The sequence below is a fragment of the Peromyscus maniculatus genome, chromosome 15 (genome assembly GCF_049852395.1).
Source record: "Peromyscus maniculatus bairdii isolate BWxNUB_F1_BW_parent chromosome 15, HU_Pman_BW_mat_3.1, whole genome shotgun sequence".
In the NCBI taxonomy this organism is placed as follows: domain Eukaryota; kingdom Metazoa; phylum Chordata; class Mammalia; order Rodentia; family Cricetidae; genus Peromyscus; species Peromyscus maniculatus.
This window is the reverse complement of record NC_134866.1, coordinates 37366468-37387050: the sequence shown is the minus strand read 5'-3', so window position 1 is coordinate 37387050 and position 20583 is coordinate 37366468.

Here is a 20583-nt window from a genome sequence, read left to right as displayed (position 1 = left end):
ATGGCTCAGCAATTGAGAGTAGCGGTTGCAGATGGGAACAAATACAGAGACCCAGAGCCAGACAGTCTTAGAAGGGATGTCGCCATGAAATATCTCCACTCAAGGCTCAGGGAACTCTGTGGAAGAGGAGGCAGAAAGAGCGTAAGAGCCAGAGGGGATGCAGAACACCAAGGAATGAATGCCTTCTGGACACAGCAGGGATGGCACACCTAGGATCTCCCAGAGAAGGGCAGCTTGTGCGGGGCCTGCAGGAGTCTGCACCAGCTGGGGACCTGGAGCTGAGAGAAGTGGACACATGTCCCCATTCCTAACCCAGACACTAGCTCCAGTTGATAGCTGTTTGAAAATGAAAATTTAGGTTTCTCCAAGGGAATCTCACTGGGGAAACAAACCACTCTTAAGGGTAGGCTACATGCCCAGCAGTCGATGGCCAACACAAAGTTAATTCAACATCTTTGGAGGATTTTGTTTTTTTAAAATCTCATATGTTGTCAAGGCTTTTTCACTTGTTGTTACCTCCAGGTCCCACCAGTAGGGGATAAGATGACTGCCACAATCTTAAGCCAAATTTGAAGCAAGCATTAATTAAATACTTATCCAGAGGATGGATCTCTGACCAGGTCCATCTCCAGGTTCCCAGAAAACGGTGAGTTACACCTTGCAGAAGCTTAAACAGGCAATCCCACAAGGCCACTGTATTTCCTATCAGGTTCAATCAGGGGCAAACATTTATCTGACATATTTCTTGCCTATGTATCTCCCACCATATTGTTTATTTTTTACTCTTTTGCTCTTTAAGCTGTCTACTTTTTGAGGGGCCCTCCACCCAGGTTCCAAATAAATACACACATAGAGGCTTATTCTTTCTTATGAATGCTTGGCCTTAGCTTGGCTTATTTCTAGCCAGCTTTTCTTAACGTAAATTACCCTGTCTACCTTTTGCCTCTGGGCTTTTACCTTTCTCTATTTCTGTATATCTTTTCTTTCCTTCTTATTCCATGGCTGGGCTGTGTGGCTGTGTGGCTGTGTGGCTGTGTGGCTGTGTGGCTGGGTGGCTGGGTGGCTGGGTGGCTGGGTGGCTGGGTGGCTGGGTGGCTGGCCCCTTCTTTTTTCACTCCTTCATCTCCCATTCCAGATTTCTCTTTCTGTTTATTCTCTCTGCCTGCCAGCCCTGCCTATTCTTTCTCTTGCCTCTCTTTTGGCCATTCATCTCTTTATTAGTCCAATCAGATGTTTTAGACAGGCACAATAACACAGCATCACAGAGTTAAACAAATGCAACATAAAAGAATGCAACACATCTCTGCATCATTAAACAAATATTCCACAACATAAACAAATATAACACATCATCAATTGATATTCTACAACATTCCATGTACATCCAATCAGGGGTAAGCTAAACCTTGGCATATTTCCTGCCCACTTACCTCCCCCTACGTGTAATCAAGCACATGTGGTTAGAGGAATCAAACAGACATAGGACACACAGGAACTTATTCTTAACAGCAACAGAACCCTTCACCTGCAAGGTATACAAGGCATATTTTTCCTGTTTTGGTCTCCCACTTTGTGTATCTATTATGGCTTCTAGTTTAGGGTTTTGTGGGATTCCTGTGTGTGCAAACCAAGTGTCTCTTTGTCTGTATTTATTCATTTCTTGTGTGTTTTCTTTGGCTCTTTTTGTTTGTTTGTTTGTTTGGTTGTCTTGCAATATTCTGATTTGTTTGTTATTTATCTTTTTTAAAATCTTATTTTGCTTCACTATTATTTCTTAGATGTTTTTTGTTTTCTAAGAAAAGAGAAAAGGTATGAATCCATGTGGAAGGGGGAGCCGGGGGGAAGCAGGGGGAGTAGGGAGGGAAACTGTAATTAGACTATATTATGTGAAAAAATATTTTCAAGTAAAGAAAAAAATAAAAGAGAGCACTCTTCCAGAAGCCCTTGATTCAATTCTTAGCACCACAATGCGAGGTGGCTCACAATCATCTATAACGCCAGTCCCAGAGGATTCAACAGTCTCATGTGGTCTCCCCTGGAAACCAGGCATGTGGTACACAGGCATACGTGAAGGTAAAACATCTACATAAAATTAAAATTTTAAAATTTTGTTAAAAATCAAAATTTAAAATGGAACCCATCATAAGACATTTTGAAGCATGATTGACTCAGTCTACTAATAGTGTAGTAACAGGCTTCAGGAGTCCGGGTGTATGGTACCTCATTAAATGTTAGACAAGGGAGTTTCCCTGAACTCATGTGTTCTATGAATAAATTCTATGCCTCCTCCCTAGTAAAAGCATTTGAGGGGGATCCCAGTGAATTTAATATTCTCTTTTGGATAGAAGACTAGATTTCAAATGGTTTAAATGTTCCATCAAACTTATTGCTCTTAAAGCATCAGGTTATATGTTTTTCTATTGCTCTGTCATTGAAATATTTGAGGTCTGAAATATGACTTATTTAAAATTCAGACATATATTTCCAGTGTTCCTTCAACTTACACAACATAGTGTTCCTTAACTCATGCACATGGCAGTAATCTGTTATATTTAGAACATATGGCTGCATTTGATATATCAAATGTCTCTGGCAAATGAAGTCATCCCAGTTTTATGGAAACTTGTCTGCAATATGACATAGGGGAAAAACAATGATTTTCCTCTCATTATTCATTATATTTCCTTCAAGTTCGCATCAGTATAACTTGGCCTAAGACATGACTTTCCTAAAATAACTCAAGAAGTTAAAATAGACTCAATAAATGGGCATCAAAGAGTGATATTCACAATGGGAAAATAAATTGTTACCACCTTTTTGGCGAGTACTTTGGTGATATATTTCTGCCTTTAAAAATGTCCATTACTTCGAACCCTTAGGAAATAATTCAGAACACAAAGGAGTGACTCAGTATAATTTTTAAAATTAAAAATGTATATAGGCACACACTCAAGTTTTATTGGTGTCATTGGGTCAACAGCTGTCCCCATCGCCGCAGAAACCTTTAGCTTCATTCAGGTTAGGGGAGAGAGGCTCGCTTATAATGGTACTGTCACCTCCCACCTTCCAGCAGATATTAAGTCTCTGCTCTCTAACTAGGAGATTAGAGTGGGGAGAACTCTTAAACCACAGGTGGAGGCTGTGTCCTTCTAGGACTCTCAGGCCATGAGTTCTTTCTAGCCAGCTTCCTATTTGTCCACCAAGAATGATTTTTTCCTTTCCCTCTCTGAATAGAGGAATGACCCTTTATAGACTGTATTCTTCCTCCATTTCATTTTCATTTGACTTACATTCTACTTCTTCTTCTCCTTCTTGGGTGCCCAGTTTTATTCATAATTGATATGAAGAGAAATATGTTTTATTGGATCAGGATTCTTAGCATCAGAATATTAATGTAGTCTGAGATAGTAGTAGAGGGAACAGGGGAAATACATAACTCCTGTGATACTTGACAATATTGTTTTGTCCTTTTCATAATAGTAAGTATTACATTATATAATATATATATATATATATATATATATATATATATATATATATATACTCTGTAGGCTTTAAATATGTGGGCTTTGTATAAAATTATAGCTACATATTCAGCCTAATGATAAAGACTAGCTTGATTTGTAGTACATTTGTATTTTATTTTTACTAGTTATAAGGTCACTAATGTAAGTTTATGAAATAGTAAAATAATTTTGAAATAGTTGTATTTAAAAAAAACTATAAAACACATGCTGTTAAGAAAGCATGCCTATACTGATACAGAAAAGCTCAAGAAGGAGATTCAATAAATGTTAATAAATATTTTTCTTTCCTGTAATTTTCAACTTGTACTTATTTATACAGATTGCTCCTTGATACTTCAGCAATACTGGTGCCTAAACAAAACCTGAACAATGACAATATCAATAGATATTGATATCAATATCAATAGATAATGGGGTCCTACCACCAGAACAATAACCACAGGCAACTAATGACTGCTGAGAGAGGAATAATTAGCTTCTCCCAGGAATGGGCTCTCTAATTGGCCATCCAATACAAAGTGGTCTATCCTGAAGCCCTATACACATAAGCAACAAAAGAACAGATGCTGCGGATTGCATTTATATTTTAACACACATATACATTGATATATACAACAATAATAATAAATGAAAAGAAGCCATCAATTCAAGAGAACATGAGGAGGCATGGGAGGGATTGAATGGGTAGAGGAAAGATGAGACAGTTTGGAGGGAAAAAAAGAAGGTGGAAGTGATGTAACTGTATTCTGATTAAAATTTAAAAAATTTTCAAATGAACCTTAGAGTAAGAAATGAGGAGAAAGGTAACATCCCTAGAATCCACATAGATTTATCATGTATTATTTTTCCAGACAGTTGATTAAGTGGAGGATGTACCTGGTTGCATACAAACCCCCAAGTAGAATTATTAATTAATTTAGTTATTTTTTCCTCTTTTTTATTTTATTTTATTTTATAATTTAATTTAAGTTTACATATCAGCCATGGATTCCCTTGTCCTCCCCCCTCCCCCCTCCACCTCCTTCCCCCCAGCACACCCCCCCATTCCCATCTCCTCCAGGGCAAAGACTCCCCTGGGGATTGAGTTCAACCTGGTAGATTCAGTTCAGGCAGGTCCAGTCCCCTCCTCCCAGGCTGAGCCAAGTGTCCCTGCATAAGTCCCAGGTTCCAAATAGCCAGCTCATGCACTGAAGACAGGTTCCGGTCCCACTGCCTGGATGCCTCCCAAACAGTTCAAGCTAATCAACTGTCTCACTTATCCAGAGGGCCTGATCCAGTTGGGGGTTTCTCAGCCATTGGTTCATAGTTCATGTGTTTCCATTCGTTTGGCTATTTGTCCCTGTGCTTTTTCCAGTCTTGGTCTCAACAATTCTTGCTCATACAAACCCTCCTCTTTCTCGCCAACTGGACTCCTGGAGCTCCACCTGTGGCCTGGCAGTGGATCTCTGCATCCGGTTCCCTCAGTCATTGGATGAGATTTCTAGCACGACAATTAGGGTGTTTGGCCATCCTATCACCAAAGTAGGTCAGTTTGGGTTTTCTCTCACCGATTGCCAGTAGTCTATTGTGGGAGTATCTTTGTGTATATCTGTGGACCTCTCTAGCATTTTGCTTCTTCCTGTTTTCATGTGGTCTTCATTTATCATGGTATTTTATTTCTTGTTCTCCCTCTCTGTTCTTCATCCAGCTGGGATCTCCCACTCCCCTAAGCTCTCTTTCCCTCGTTCCTTGCCCTTCATTACCCCCACTCACGTCCAGGTTGTTCATGTAGATCTCATCCATTTCTCTGTTATTGGGCAATCCCTGTGTCTTTCTTGGGGTCCTCTTTACTAGGTAGCCTCCCTGGAGTTATGAGTAGCAGTCTAGTCATCTTTGTTTTACATCTAGTATCCTCCTATGAGTGAGTACATACCATGGTTGTCTTTCTGAGTCTGGGTTACCTCACTCAGGATGATTTTTTCTAGATCCAACTTCATGATGTCATTGTTTTTCTCTTCTGAGTAGTATTCCATTGTGTATATGTGCCACAATTTATTTATCCATTCTTCAGTTGAAGGGCATCTAGGTTGTTTCCAGGTTCTGACTATTACAAACAATGCTGATATGAACATAGCTGAGCAAGTGCCCTTGTGGTATGATTGAGCATTCCTTGGATATATGCCCGAGTGGTATAGCTGGGTCTTGGTGGAGACTGATTCCCAATTTTCTGAGATAGAGCCATATTGATTTCCAAAGTGGTTGTACAAGCTTGCATTCCCACCAGCAGTGGAGGAGAGTTCCCCTAGCTCCACATCACTTCCTAAATATAACACCAGTAGCACAGATACTGAGAGAAACAATCAATCAATGGGACCTCTTGAAATTGAGAAGCTTTTGTAGAGCAAAGGATACAGTCAACAAGGCAAAGTGACAGCTTACAGAACAGGAAAAGGTCTTCACCAACCCCACATCTGACAGAGGGCCGATATCCAGAATATATAAAGAACTCAAGAAATTAGACATCAAAACGCCCAACAGTCCAATTAAGAAATGAGCTATAGAACTAAACAGAGAATTCTCAACAGGAAGCTCAAATGGCTGAAAGACATTTAAAGAATTGCTCAACATCCCTAATCACCAGGGAAATGCAAATCAAAAGGACTGTGTGATACCACCTTACACCTGTCAGAATAGTTAAGATAAAAAACACTGAAGACAACTTATTTATCTTTGAGATAAGGATTATCTGTGTAGCTCTGGATGTCCTGGAACTCACTGTGTAGATCAGGCTGGCCTCGAACTCAGAAATTCACCTGCCATTGTCTGGAGTGCTGGGATGGAAGGTGTGTGCCACCACCACTCCAAGTAGAATTCTTAACTAAAATGTGATTCCCTCTATGTCAAAGTCTCTATTTACTCATGTTCGGATTTAGGGAAGATAACTAGAAGATGAAGGATATTTTAGTGAACTCTGTGTGGTGTGTGCATTTTCCCACGCTTCTGCAAAACTTAGACAGACACGAAACTATGAGACGATAAATGGTTTCATACAAGAAAAAAAATTCTGGTGACAACAAAAAACAAAAGTTTGGCCCAAGTGAAGGCATTTTTAAAAGATTTTTAAATTCTACTGTTATTGTCAAGAGGAGATTGGTGAAATTGGATGGAGAAGGAGTTATGTGACAGATTTTGAATATATAATCAGCTGAAATTATATTCTGAAATAAGACAAATTAAGATATATTTTTAAAAATAAATTCTCCCTCCTTGAAAAACCATGTGAATATGTCATTTCTCAAATGTGGAAAAATGTCACATTTTGATAGAAAAAGATAATGAATACAATTTTTAATATCTCATGATTGGTTAGTAGACAACCTATAGAAAATACTAGATATGGGCTAAGAAAACTGTGATAAAGGGAGTACCTTGGAATATGAAAAGAAAGTCCTTTGGAGACTTTGGACACCAGAGTTGTCAGATTACAGGAACCTCTCCAAGGAAAAGAAATACCCTAAGAAGTACTAAGAAAACCATGAGAGAATAGTATTATAGATAGCATATTTGAGAATCTCAACTAATGTTGAGACCTGAAGAATTTTTGAATTTTTTTATTTATATTATTTATTTTTAGATTTTAATTAAAATATAATTATTACATCAATTGTTCCCTTCTCCTTTTTTATATTTATTTATTTATTTATTTATTTATTTATTTATTTATTTATTTATTTATTTATTTATTTATGTTGTTGTTGTTGTTGTTGTTGTTTTGAGACAGGGTTTCTCTGCGTAGCTTTGTGCCTTTCCTGGAGCTCACTTAGGTAGCCCAGGCTAGCCTCGAACTCACAGAGATCCGCCTGGCTCTGCCTCCCAAGTGCTGGGATTAAAGGCGTGCGCCACCACCGCCCGGCCTCCTTTTTTATTAAGAAAATTTTTTATTCATTTCACCTACCAATCAAAGATCACCCTCTTCCCTCTTACCGCCCCTCCGGCTTCCCCCACTCAACCGGCCCCATTCCTTCCTACAAGAAGGCCTCCCATGTGGAGTCAGCAGAGCCTGGTACATTTAGCAGAGGCAGGTCCAAGCCTCTCTCCCCCTGCCTCAAGGCTGTGCGAAGTGTCCCATCATAGGTAGTAGGCTCCAAAAAGCCTGCTCATACACCAGGGATGAATTCTGATCCCACTGCCAGGGAGCCCCTTAAGTAGATCAAGCTATACTAGGAAAGTTCCCAGGAATTCCCAAGAATGATCCCAGCTTAGACCACTAGCAATAGTGGAGAGGGTCCCTGAAGAAAATTTAAGTGACAAAGAGAATATGCATTGAGGAATTGAGAAACTACTAAAAACACTAGGGAATGTAATCATGAGGTAAATGGAGAACTGATTTGCTCTAGGTTTTACAGATGAACAACTTGAGGCAATGAGTTCTTCTAAAACTTTTATTACTGAGTGTGAAGGTGAATATATTGACTATTCAATATTGAATATAATTCTATTTAATCAACACAAGATAACGTTGCTAATATTTTCATAAAATTTGAAGAAAAACAGAACAAAAGAGCCATAGGCCCTGCTATCAACTCGGCAGATTGAGTGTTGCCAATTGCTCAAGAGTTCACCCTCTACCATGACATGAATCCTACACCCTTCCTCCTAAAGGGCAGGTAGCCACTATCCAGATACTTATGCTTGTTATTTATTTGTTTTTCCTAGGTAGTTTTTAATCATGAATTAATATTCCTAGTTATCTACCTTACTTGAACTATTTGCTTAAACTTGAGCAGTGAACTTACGAGATTATTCAAGGTGGTCCAAACTAAATAAGTTTGCTTGTTTCTCACTTCCTTTAAGTACAGTCATGCTGTATAGCCATGAGAAGTCTAAACTCATGGTTTGTGCCAGTGATGAATTTTGTAGCAGTAGTTTACCATTGTATTTATATTTTGTGGTAATTCCACAATACTTAAAGTTTTGCTTTCCATAGTTTCAGTTATCCACAATTGCTATGTGAAAATTTTAGAAGGAAAATTCCAGAATTGCACAATTCAGGTGTCCTCAACTGTTCTAAATAGCAATAAAATCTTACCCTATTCTAATTCATCTTGTCTGGGACATCCTTCTGTCCAGTGTACCCAGACTGTGTATACCATCTGACACTTAGAAGACACCAGGGTTTCCAGATCAAATGTAGTGTCAGAGAATTTGTGTTCAATTAACCACTATTTTATTTAATGACAGGTCAAACACCTGACATAGAGAGGAAGTACAAATCTTGGAAGTACAGATGATTTCTGTTTCTATTTGGCAAATGGGGGTTGTAGGAAAGCAAACTTCATGGAGGCTTTGGTATTCCCCATGGTTTTAAGGATCCATTGGTGCTCTCATAGTAAAATTGGAGTATTTTATTGTGTTCTATGAATGAACATCAGTGCATGAATCTCCCTGTTAACATTGTCATTTTCTCAAGTTTGACAATTTAAAGCAATCTTCCTTCAACATGCACTTCTCAAAAGTATACGTTGGAAGTACACTGACAGACTCATCTGGACACGGATTAAGGTCAAATCCGTTTTCAAATTTGGTCCATGTTTACTACAATTACTGAGGTGTGACACCTGATACTGGCAGTCCTTTAGGGTTTTGTCCATGTGGTATAAAGTATAAAGTTGTATCTTCTGCGATTTTGTTTCAATACATTAATCATTTTTTTACTCTGCTGTGAAATGCCTATTAAGGGTTTGTTCATCTTTTAAAAATGATTTTCAAATCCATTTCCTAGTTTGCTATTTTACACTTCACGTTTTTATCCTATTGTCCATTGAACAGAATTTCTTCAATTTGGTCATCTTTATGCTCATCTCATTTTAAAAATTTAGTTTAAGAGGTAATTTTCAATCCTATGTTACAGATATTATCTTCCAAATTTTTGTAATTTTTCCTCTTTGCATTTTAGTTTTGTCTGCATCTGGAGTTGATTTTTGTGCTCAGTGTGATGTAAGGGTCGATTTTCCTATTTTCCTTGTGACTAAGAAATGATTTCATTCTGTACTATAGGCAGCTGAGACCAATAGTCTCATACTCTAAGTACTGCATGCCTGGATTTCTGGAAGCAGACTCTGCCTCCAATTTCCTGTATTCAAACTCATTTTTCTCAAAAAATTTTAGTCTGAAGTATATTACAACATTATTGCAGAACCATGTCACTGTACAGACTTAAACTTGTAAAAAAATAAATAAATAAATAAAAATAAAGACATCATTTAATTTTTCCCGCACCAGTGGAGTAGAAAAGACAAGAAGAGAAGAAGCATACCCTAGGAAAACACACAGTAATTCAATAGAGATAGACCATTAAGGTTTATAGCTGGTATGATCATAATAGTTCATTAGGGTCTGGGGTGAATGATATGGGGACATGTGATTTTCATTTCACTGTACATGGAAACATACATGTACAAAAACATGGACATGATTGTCAACACTTACACTCCTGTGTTTGGCTTCTTTAGTTATTCAAGTGTTTTTGAAGCATAAATATCCTCAAAGGTGCTTTTATTTATCATGAATTTGAATTTTAATATGTCACAAAGGAGAAACAAATTCCTCCAAAATCTGCTCCAAGAGTGGATGAGAAAGATGCTTGGACACAGTGACACCTTGTAGATTGATTGTTTTTGTCAAATGAGTGGATAAATATGTCCACTGGAGTCAGACTGTGTGCACACTACAATTCTACATATCAACTTGGACAGCCCCCAGCAACTCACTCAACATTTCTGTGTCCTTTTTACTCACCTTTAAGGTAGAAGTAACAATATATCTACATGGTAATGATATTTAAGTGTAATACTGAAACTTCAATCCTCTTGAAAGAATAGGATAAAGAACAAAAATAATCTTCAATAAAATTACCTAAAATTCCCCACAGCAGTCACAAAGATTCAGCAAGATGAAGTGGTCTGCAATTCCTATTAATGTAATAAGAAGTAGGCACTATTTACCCGGAGTCTATTCCCACATTTTGCTACTTCAATTTGCTACACAGACCCATTTGAAGAAAGATTTCTTCATTATCAAACTCAGCATATACCACTTAGGCCATGAAAGAGCATAGTTTAGGGCAGAGGAACTCTGTGTGATTCTCTGACCAGTAGTGTCGGCATCTCTTGGAAAATAGCTCATAATGTAAATGGTGGGGCCTTAGTTATTCTAAATTAGCACCTGGGGGAGTGATACCCAGAAATCTATATTTTTAAAAGCCCCATGTGTTGTTCTTCTACTAGTTAAAGTTTAGGAGACATTGTTTGAGGGTATCATTCCAAGGATGGGTTGGAAAGTGTAGCAGGGTCCTTGCTGTTGTTCCCTTTGGGGACGGGAGGGCCAAGTAGGCAGAGTCAAACCATACAGACTCCGGGAGAATGTCGAAACAACAAGCTCAGTTTATTCAGGAAGAGGCAAGCCTTATATACCCTCCACCCCACCCTGGGGAGAGGTCTGATGAATATGTATCTGCTGGTGTGACATGGCTGCCTCTCATTGGTCCAGGTCATCTCCAGATCATGTTTCAGCTGCTGTTGCTAAGACCATCAGGCAGACCCAGGCTGGCTCTCAGAAAGTATCTTTTTTACTTATTTGAGCTGTCTGGCCCTCAAGCCTGTTAGGAATGAGTCATCCCACATATCCACCCCTTTTTATTATTTTATAGGACATGCTCAGTGGGAGCTAGGGTGCATTGCCCTAACCTTGTTGACCCCACCTCAGGAGAGCTCAGCATAATGGACTGTGCCTGTCTTAGATTGACTTGCCAAACAAGCTTGTATCCGTCATTGACTACCAGCCCTGGAAGAGCATCAATCCTGGAGAGCTGTCTGGGTGGTGGACTTCTGTATCTCAGTGAGCCATGCATGCATTATCTCTCTAGAAGGACTCTGATCTAGGTGTCTGAGAGCCAATAAAACCTGTAGGGTTGCCTTTGTGGCCGCCTTCTGTTGGTGAACCTGTTGCAGAAGATATTTAAACAAGAGAAGGATTAGTCAAAATTTCAATCTCAAGGACATGGATAGGACTCCAGTCATTTTTACTGCACTAATCGAAGTCCTTCTGGTGGTGTATAATCAACTTTGTAGGGGGTGAGGCAATTGCTTAATATCTAGGGTCACATGCCAGTGGTGACATGACCTTTACTAATACCACAGTAACAGGACAAATCACACATTACCCCTATGAAGCTTTTTCTTTGTCCAAAGTCCCTTGGTCTGTTGCTGGGCGCACATCTTTGGAGGGTATCCATATCAGTGTGGTGGTATTATGGGAAAAAATGCAAGCATATCCTTGCCCCCAGTTAATAGAGGAGCAGGGGGTGGCCATTAAAGGGTGACGGGATCCCTTCAATGCACCAAGACCAATGGTGTCTCCCAAGGCAAGTAAATAAGTGTGTTGTCCAATTTGGGCTTGTGTGACAGGGTTAACATACGGTCCTCAGCCAGTGAGCATCTTGAGAGAAACAGCAACGTTGTACTGTATATTAAAATGAGCCTGAGCCTCAGCCTGGTCATCATAGGCAGCTTGCCAATTAAGGAAGACCATAGGCTCCAACACAGCCTTCATCAAATGGTGCCAGTCATAATAAGTCTATAAATGCATTGCCCATTGCCATAGGACTTGCTCAAAATACAGTGAGTCAGAACCTGATTCATTAGCAGCCTTACGGACCAAAGACAGGTCTGCAAGAGGGGTAGGGATCCATGGCTGGTTAGCCTCATCGGGGCCCACATTAACTGGAAATGCCATGGTGGGCATGTGTGGCACCATAGGTGGAATAGGGTGGGAGGTATGCAGAGCAGCTGGCTCAGCAGGCAGACATCCAGTCAAATCACTCTGTGGATACTGCAGTGGTGGGGTAGCCACTTGAGGCATGGGGGGAACAAAGAGAGGGGCTGCCGTATAGGTTTAGATACTGCTGCAGAAAAGATCCTAAACTTACATGCTATAACTTAGATTTTAATTTACACACTTGTGACCAGATTTAAGAGAATAAAAAGGAATACTGAAATAACCAATAATGGGCAACAGGCAGACACACCTACCTTCGAAGGGGTAAAGGAGAAAGAAGTATTGCCAGAGCCCAGAGACACCTTACCCTGATGAAGATCCATCTGATGGAAGCTGTGGTCATGGAGAAATTAAGATTAAAAACATACGGAGAAGATAAAGGAAAGCCCAATTTTTTCTCTTATCCTTGGCCAGATTTGACCAGGAATCAGTCAGAAAGGTAGAAAAACAAAATCACAAGACTCAGCTTTTCAGAGCACAGCCAAGAAGGGAGCTGGGAGCAGATGGGGAACACCCAGTGCACATTAAGGAGAGCACAAGCAGACCTGGAGAGAGAAATGGGAGCTGAAGGCTCCATTAGATAGGTTGCCATGTGGAAGACGAATCAGATTCACAGGACTGGTAAAGTAAACAGGTTTAAGGGGAGATTTCAGTCTCATTGAACAGATACAATTGAGTGCCTATCATGTGCTTTACAAAGGCAGTGAAGGATCAAAAACTGAACAAAACACAGCTTGAAACTGCTTCACAAAGCTTACGTGCTAGCCCAGGGAGAAACAAGCCAATGTGTGATACTTCATGCAGTATAAACTCTCTGGTGGCTAAGAACACACAAAAAAGGAAACAGACAGGGATGGCGGATTGAACAATATTTTTCTGATAAGGGACACTTGAAGAGAAGACTTAAGGAAATGGAATTTAAAAATCAGTTTTTTATCTTCCTTCCTTCCTTCCTTCCTTCCTTCCTTCCTTCCTTCCTTCCTTCCTTCCTTCCTTCCTTCTCTTCTTCTTCTTCTTCTTCTTCTTCTTCTTCTTCTTCTTCTTCTTCTTCTTCTTCTTCTTCTTCTTCTTCCTCCTCCTCCTCCTCCTCCTCCTCCTCCTCCCCCTCCCCCTCCCCCTCCCCCTCCCCTTCCCCCTCTCCCTCCCCCTCTACCTCCTCCTCCTCCTCCTTCTCCTTCTTTCTTATTCTTTTCTTTGAAGGAATCATCTGGGCAGGTGAAGGACCAAGTGCAGAAGTCCTTAGGCAAGAGAGAGAAAACAAAGCAGTAGAAGTAGAGACAGAGGTGAAGGAGGAGGAAACGGAACTGGAGAGGGAAGTGGAAGGCAGAAGAATGACAGGCAGGGTGAAGCCTGGGAGGCCCCAGCAGTGACTTCCACTCTGCTCCCAAGTCAAAATGGAGTTTTTTGGGTGCCAAAAGAGAATTCATACTGTGAATTTAATTGTGACTGTAATTTTTATAGCAGTTTAATTATCTAGAATATTTAGAAGCTCTAAGCTCTTTTTCCTTTGTTGGTACCTTGTTCTTATTCTTTGGGGAAAGGAAATTGATAGAACTCCATCAAACTCATGATATTGGAATTGTTTGAGCTGTTTTCTAACTTAAATGCACTGTTCAAAATTTCAAAATAATTTGAAGCTGTTGACACCACTGTACATTCCCATGGATCCTACCTCACAAGGATGTAGGTGATGATAACAGTGCATTTCTGTTAACCAAATCCCAGTTGGATGTGTCATTCAGTTTTTATACAATGTTCTCTTTCTGTGTGGGATTCGGTCCAACATTCCATGTTGCATTTAGCAGTCACATTCTCACCTGCAGTAGCTTTTTAAGTGTTCCTCACTGTATTGACCTCGACATTCCTGAAGAGTAGGGATCAGGTTCCATGGAGTCTGCTTCAGATTGAGCTTGTCAGACATTTTCTTCCTGGTTGGATTGGGATTCATTTTGGAGAGGATGGTCCCAGATATGATGTGTGTTGCTCTTGTCACATTCAGTGAACATGTTGACAACATGACATAGCTTTAATGATACCATTTCCTTAATTTGATGGCAAAGAAAGAAGATTTGTGTAGTAAATAAGCATAATAAAATATTTGGAAATGGAAAGAAAAGTTGGGTATTATTGGAATAAAAAACAAAGCATTTTCAGTTTGCTTATGTATATGGTTTCAAAGTCAAAACTGACCACAAGATGTCACTATTAACTTATGTATGGAAGAGAAGGCTGCCTTGACTAGCAGTTTTTCTGGACATGTGATGAAAATTCATTCTGTTAAAAATCCTTGGTAATAATTAACGCTCAAAATATTTCGATATAAAAAAAACCACTAGAATGTTGTTTAGAGTTTGGGATGTTAATTTTTTTTTAGGTTTTCAAAATATTTCCTTGAATTCACACCCAAGTGCATTTATTAGAAATTTAATTTAGAACAATATACTTTGTTAATAAAGTTGAAACCTCTACTCTCAAATGCAGAACAAATCCGCCAAATAATCACTGTGAGTTTATATTATTCTTTCAACAAAGAACAATAGCTTCATTTGAACCAATGAACGTCTCCTCCCAAAAAGATTTAGTGGATGAAAAGAGAGCTATTGTACAAGAAGCTTTCTGTCATTAGAATTGGTTAGTCTCAAACAATGTTTCAAAATGAATGTGTTAAGCTGATATTTGTTACATTTAAAATGTGCTATCTTAGCCCTTAACTTCCAAGCCTTTAAGATATAAATGTCTTTAAAACTAAAACCTGCCTAAACGTCTTGATTTCCAAAGTAGAGCCTGTTAGCTGCTGAATTTTTCTGTTACTCACGGTTCTTTCTCTAAGGTTGTCCTCTTGACTTCATTTTTCCTTTCCTACCCCTACCATTTCTAGAGTTTCATGGTTAAACTTGTGTTTCTAAACTCATTCTAAACTGTAGTCCATATGCCAGTGCATATGAGCAACCATCCATTTCACTTGGTCCTGTTCAACGACTGGCTGCCAATCTCTGTGTGTTCTTCCTACTTTAAAATTGATCTTTCAGCAAACTCTACTCATCTTTACTTTTTCTTTTCTTTCTTTTTAAATTACAAAGCTCCAAGTAGGCTGCTTTTATTTATTAATCCATTCCAAACAAGTGAAAACAATGATGTGTTCATTGCTTTGGAGATGGTGGGAGGTAGTGAAGAGAACATTAGGTCGTAAGTAGAGACTTAGCGTGTTTCATCCACAGTCAGTTTTCATCACCTTCCTCAAATAACTTCATTTTTCCAAGTTCAGTCTCCATCGTCATTAGGTATGAGGCTGGAACTATGTTTTCTTTCTCTCCACCCCTCCGTTTTCTCTGTAAATTTAAGGCAGCCTTTTAAATTGTTGAGAAAAACTAACCCTAGACATTTCTTTCTGAATTGAACCAGATTTCTACTTACTGGTTGGTTTCTCACTTTCCTTGTTCTATCTGGTGATGACACGCAGGGTAAAGTCCTTTCTTTTAAATCATGAGCAGCAATTCTCACTACCTAAGTATCTTGTTTGCTTGTGTTTACCCAGACTTTTTTGAGCATTTTAAAATTTAGTGCTATTTTTAAGTCTCCATGACGGACCATTTTCCTCTGATATTGTTAGGACTTTTTCAGTCCTTTAACAATAATATACTTCTGTCTTAGTCCCTGTTTTATGCTGTGCAGAGACACTAAGACCAAGGCAACTCTTATAAGAGAAAGCATTTAATTAGGGGCTTGCTTATAGTTTCACAGGGTTAGTCCATGATTATCATGGCAGGAAGCAGTCAGACATGGCACTGTAGCAGTAGCTCAGAGCTACATCATGATCCACAGTTCATAGATAGGGGAGGGAAGAGGAGAGAGAGAGAGAGAGAGAGAGAGAGAGAGAGAGAGAGAGAGAGAGAGAGAGAGAGAGAGAGAGAGACTGGTCTTGGCATGGACTTTCAAAACCTCAAAGTTCACCCACAATGACACACCCCCTCCAACAAAGCCACACATCCTAATCCTTCCCAAACAGTTCCACTAACTGTGGATCAAGCATTCAGACATATGAGCAGCTGGGGTTATTCTCATTCAAACCACCACACTAGGCATCTTGTTTTTTAGGCTCACCCAGACTTTATTGAGCAGCTTAACATTAGTGCTGCTTTTAATGTTTGGCTATGGTTTAGCCACTAGAGTTTAGTCCTGAAAAATTATGAGATGGTGGAAATGTAAAATATCCTTTGCTCCTTCTCTTATTGCTTAATTTATTAATTTATTTACTTATTAATTAATTGATTAATTTATCTAATATCTTTGCTTTAGACAACGTCTTACTTGGTGAGCCAGGAATACTTTGAACTAGTGGCAGTCTTCCTGCCTCATCCTTCTGAGTATTGGGGAATCAGGCATTTACCTCTATAACCAGATCTCATTGTCTTTTAAAACTGTCCATTTGATTCCGAGTCTTTCTGGAAAGAGGATTGTTGAAGATCATAATCAACTACCTCATATTTCTCTCTCTATCTTATGAAGTGACTTCAATGAAATCTAGGTTTCTGTATTTGTGCCTCTAGATGAGTACTGTCTAGAGGAATTCAGTCTTTCTCAAGTACCCCCATTTGCACCTCATGGATCACTTAAGCAGCTAGCTCAGCAAAAAACAAGACGAGGGTTCTTTATCACTATGTCATTAAACTAATGATTCATGGACCGTCTTTCCATGTCCAAGATCCACAGTTACTGGTCTTTACACACACACACACATACACGCACGCACGCACGCACGCACACATGCACGCACACACACATGCACACACATATGTGCATGCACAAATCAACATTCCTGGGCCCAGGCCTGGAAATATTTCTTCCCAATATGACTTGGCTGTGGGTAAATGGCCATTTCCTTTAAATTAACAATCTAGTTATTTGCTCTTGCTTATCTCTATGAAAACCATGGTACTTCAATATGTCGTAACTACTACATAAATATGTAGTTATAAATTATGTACGTTGCTGTGTTGCCAGAAAAGTAGGTTGAGCAATATTTACTTGCAAGTCTTGTGACATGGACTGATTTTAAATTAGGCAACTTTATGCAATTTATAACTTCTTTCAGAAATTGGCTAAATAAATTCCACATTTGTGAGCACATTGTCAGATAATGTATACAAATATTCACAGAAGGAACCCTGTTTGGAGGCATCTGCACTATCATTGAACTTTTCAGTATTTCTTCTAGCTTAATATTTTTAAATGTTCAGTTTATTATTAAAAAATCGACAAATATATTTTACTTTGGTAATTTGCTCCTTGGAGATATTTTCTTAAGGTAGAGAACGTCTTGGAGATCTTAATTTATCGTCTGTGATAATATGTTTCTCCCTATAAGAGGAATCTTGAAATGTTCAAGCTTTATAATACTCAGAGCACATTTATAAGTAGCAAGCACCAACGTATTAGTTTTCTTGAGCTTAATATCGATACTGATTTTTAGCTGAAGGACACATTATTCTTGATTTTTATGATGCAGAGGTCTAAACAGAAACTACTGCGAACTCCTACTTTGCCGATCTTTTTCCCGAGAGGAGAGTTAAGGTCAGTGATGATGCGTGTTCCAGAACATGTTCAGGAAGGAAAGTGAGAAGCCCTCTCGGAGCTGTCCAGGTCACTTGTCCTTTCACATTCTGGAGATGTGGGGAGAGCTATCAGCCAGTGTGGCTGCTGGCTCCGGATCTGCATAGCTTCTCTCTGGACCTCAGCACAAGCTGGGCGTTGGGACAAAATCTCCGAGGGGGCTGGTGGATGTTTGCCACTCAGCAGCGTGATCAGGGACCGTAAATGTTCCAGAAAAAATGTCGCAAAGCATTTTGGCCCCGTGAACTGCGAGGTTCTAAACTCTCAATCTGTTTTGTAGACTCAAATGAAGTAACTTGGGCTCTAAAGGCGGGCAACCCCACTCTAAGAAATCACTAAACAATGTGTATGATGGTGGCGACTTTGTTTCTAAACTTGGTCAGCAAATATCTGGAGTCATATGCTGACTTGGATTGATGAGACAGATCAAATTTTGCTTCATTTTTTTTAGTACCATGGGATGAGCAAAAGGACCATGAATTATTACATGAATATGAAATGAATAGGTATATTACAATTTTACTATCCGTGGCAAGTGTGAGGAAACATGAAGGTCCTGGCTGATTTCCTCATGTGCACATACCTTTCAAATGTTACAAAAATAATGCATCTTTCCAAAGAAAAGCATACTTTTCCTTTTGCAGATGTAACTATGATACCCCTGTCTCTGCCATATTACGCACCATGGACATTTGTGGCGAATCTTGCTGAAAGAATCTGTCTGCACCTTTGCCTTCATCTGCCTCTCAACATCATTGGTCAGAACATTTCTGTAACAATGATATTAGGGCGTCATCCCCAGCTAGGTTTTTGTTTTCTTTGTAGCTGTTTTCAATCGTATTTATAGTAGATATCATCATGCTAGTCAGACTTCAGTGACTATGATGTCTCTTCTGTAGGCCACAGTCAATGTTTGTTGGCTGAAAGAATCCTTAGGGCCAAGGAAAGCTGTTTGCCGCTGAGCCGAATGACCCGAGTTCAAACCCACATAAAAGTGGTAGAAGAAAAAGAACTCTACAGACTTGTCCCCTGACCTTCATCTGCACACGAATGTTCACTCATGCACATCACACACATGCACACACATGCAAACACAATAATAATGCCAGCAATAACAATAAAACTAAACAAAGTTTTAAATCTTATTGAAAGAAAACTTAGCTATTCCATTCTGCCTATGGATTCCTTGGATCTGTTTTAACTGACAAATAGCCAGGTCCTTAAGAGTTTAACTTTTCAAACCAGTAAGTAAATAAAAATGAATGTTAAATGACAGTTTTGAATGAAGTTCATTCAGGAAAAACATATTTTTGGCAGCATCATTTATAAATCATTCAAAGTAAAAATTATCTTATAAAACCATGTTACAGGGAAAATACATAGACACACAGATGCTTATCTTCTCATAATCTAGAGTGTGTATAAAAGCTAAAAATGTGATTTTATTGACAACTAATATTTTCAAAGTAAAAAAATTCAGAAGCAGTTGTCTTTTCTAGGTTTCTACTGATTCCTTGTCAAAATACTTATCAGAAACATATTTTTATTGATGTATATTCATTTTATGCAGTATTGAGGTTCGTGATCTTTGAACATATTCCCACCCTTTCCATTCTCAGTCCTTCCTCTCTCTAGATTACCCTTCAGTTTTTCAGATATTCTTGCCTTTGATTTCATATCATCCTTACATATCAATGTGTATCTATATATGACCTGAGATCAGCCCATCAGGGAAAATACCTGGTCTTAATTTTCCTGAGAGTGGCTTATTTTCTTTGCTGATTTCTTGAGTTAAGTTTGCTTGTTGAATTGACAGTAGTTGACAGTTCTAACTTGCAAGTCTACATCACTTCTGCCTTCACCATCAAGAGCTGTGTGTTGACGTAACCTCGAAAGCCTGTCAGTGTGGTACTGGATGGATTGTCTGTGCACTTGAGACTTCTGTGTCAAAATGAAGTTCTAAACCATGACAGTACTAGCAAGGAGACGTTGTCTTTGCTATTCCCCACCCCCAGGAACTGCAGAGACAAATGGTGTTTTCAGCGCTCCCCCTTTCCCATATTCAGCCTCATATCCATTCTACCATCACCTAATTGTCTATCAAAGTATCTCTCACAATAAGAAAGAAAGCTACCTTCTAAGCAGGAGAGAGATGAGGGTGAGTGATTGTAGCTAATGACTTCGAGATAAGAATTTATTAATTTCCTGATGGCCTCTTGGGGTTTGCTGAAATACATATAGGAAAGGTAACTTTTATATAAGAACTGTCCGAGGTCTCAAAACCAAGTTACAGCGACTTCCTTGACTTAAAATACCTTATTTAAAACTGAATAAATTAGTGGAAGCCTCAAACAAATGACTCTAGTTAACAATAGAATTGAACCTTCGGGGCAAATTGTTTTCTTAACTTGTGAAATCAATAAAAGTCAAGTGCCTGGGGCTGAAGAGATGTGTCAGCAACTAAGAGTAAGGACTGCTGTTGCACAGTTATCAAAATGTGGCTCCCAATTCTTGCTCACAACAGCCTATAACTCCAGCTTTAAGGTACTCTGATGCCATGGGCCTCCCTCTGCATTCACATGCACATACCCACACAGAGACATAGATACAGTTAATAATCATAAAAACAGTC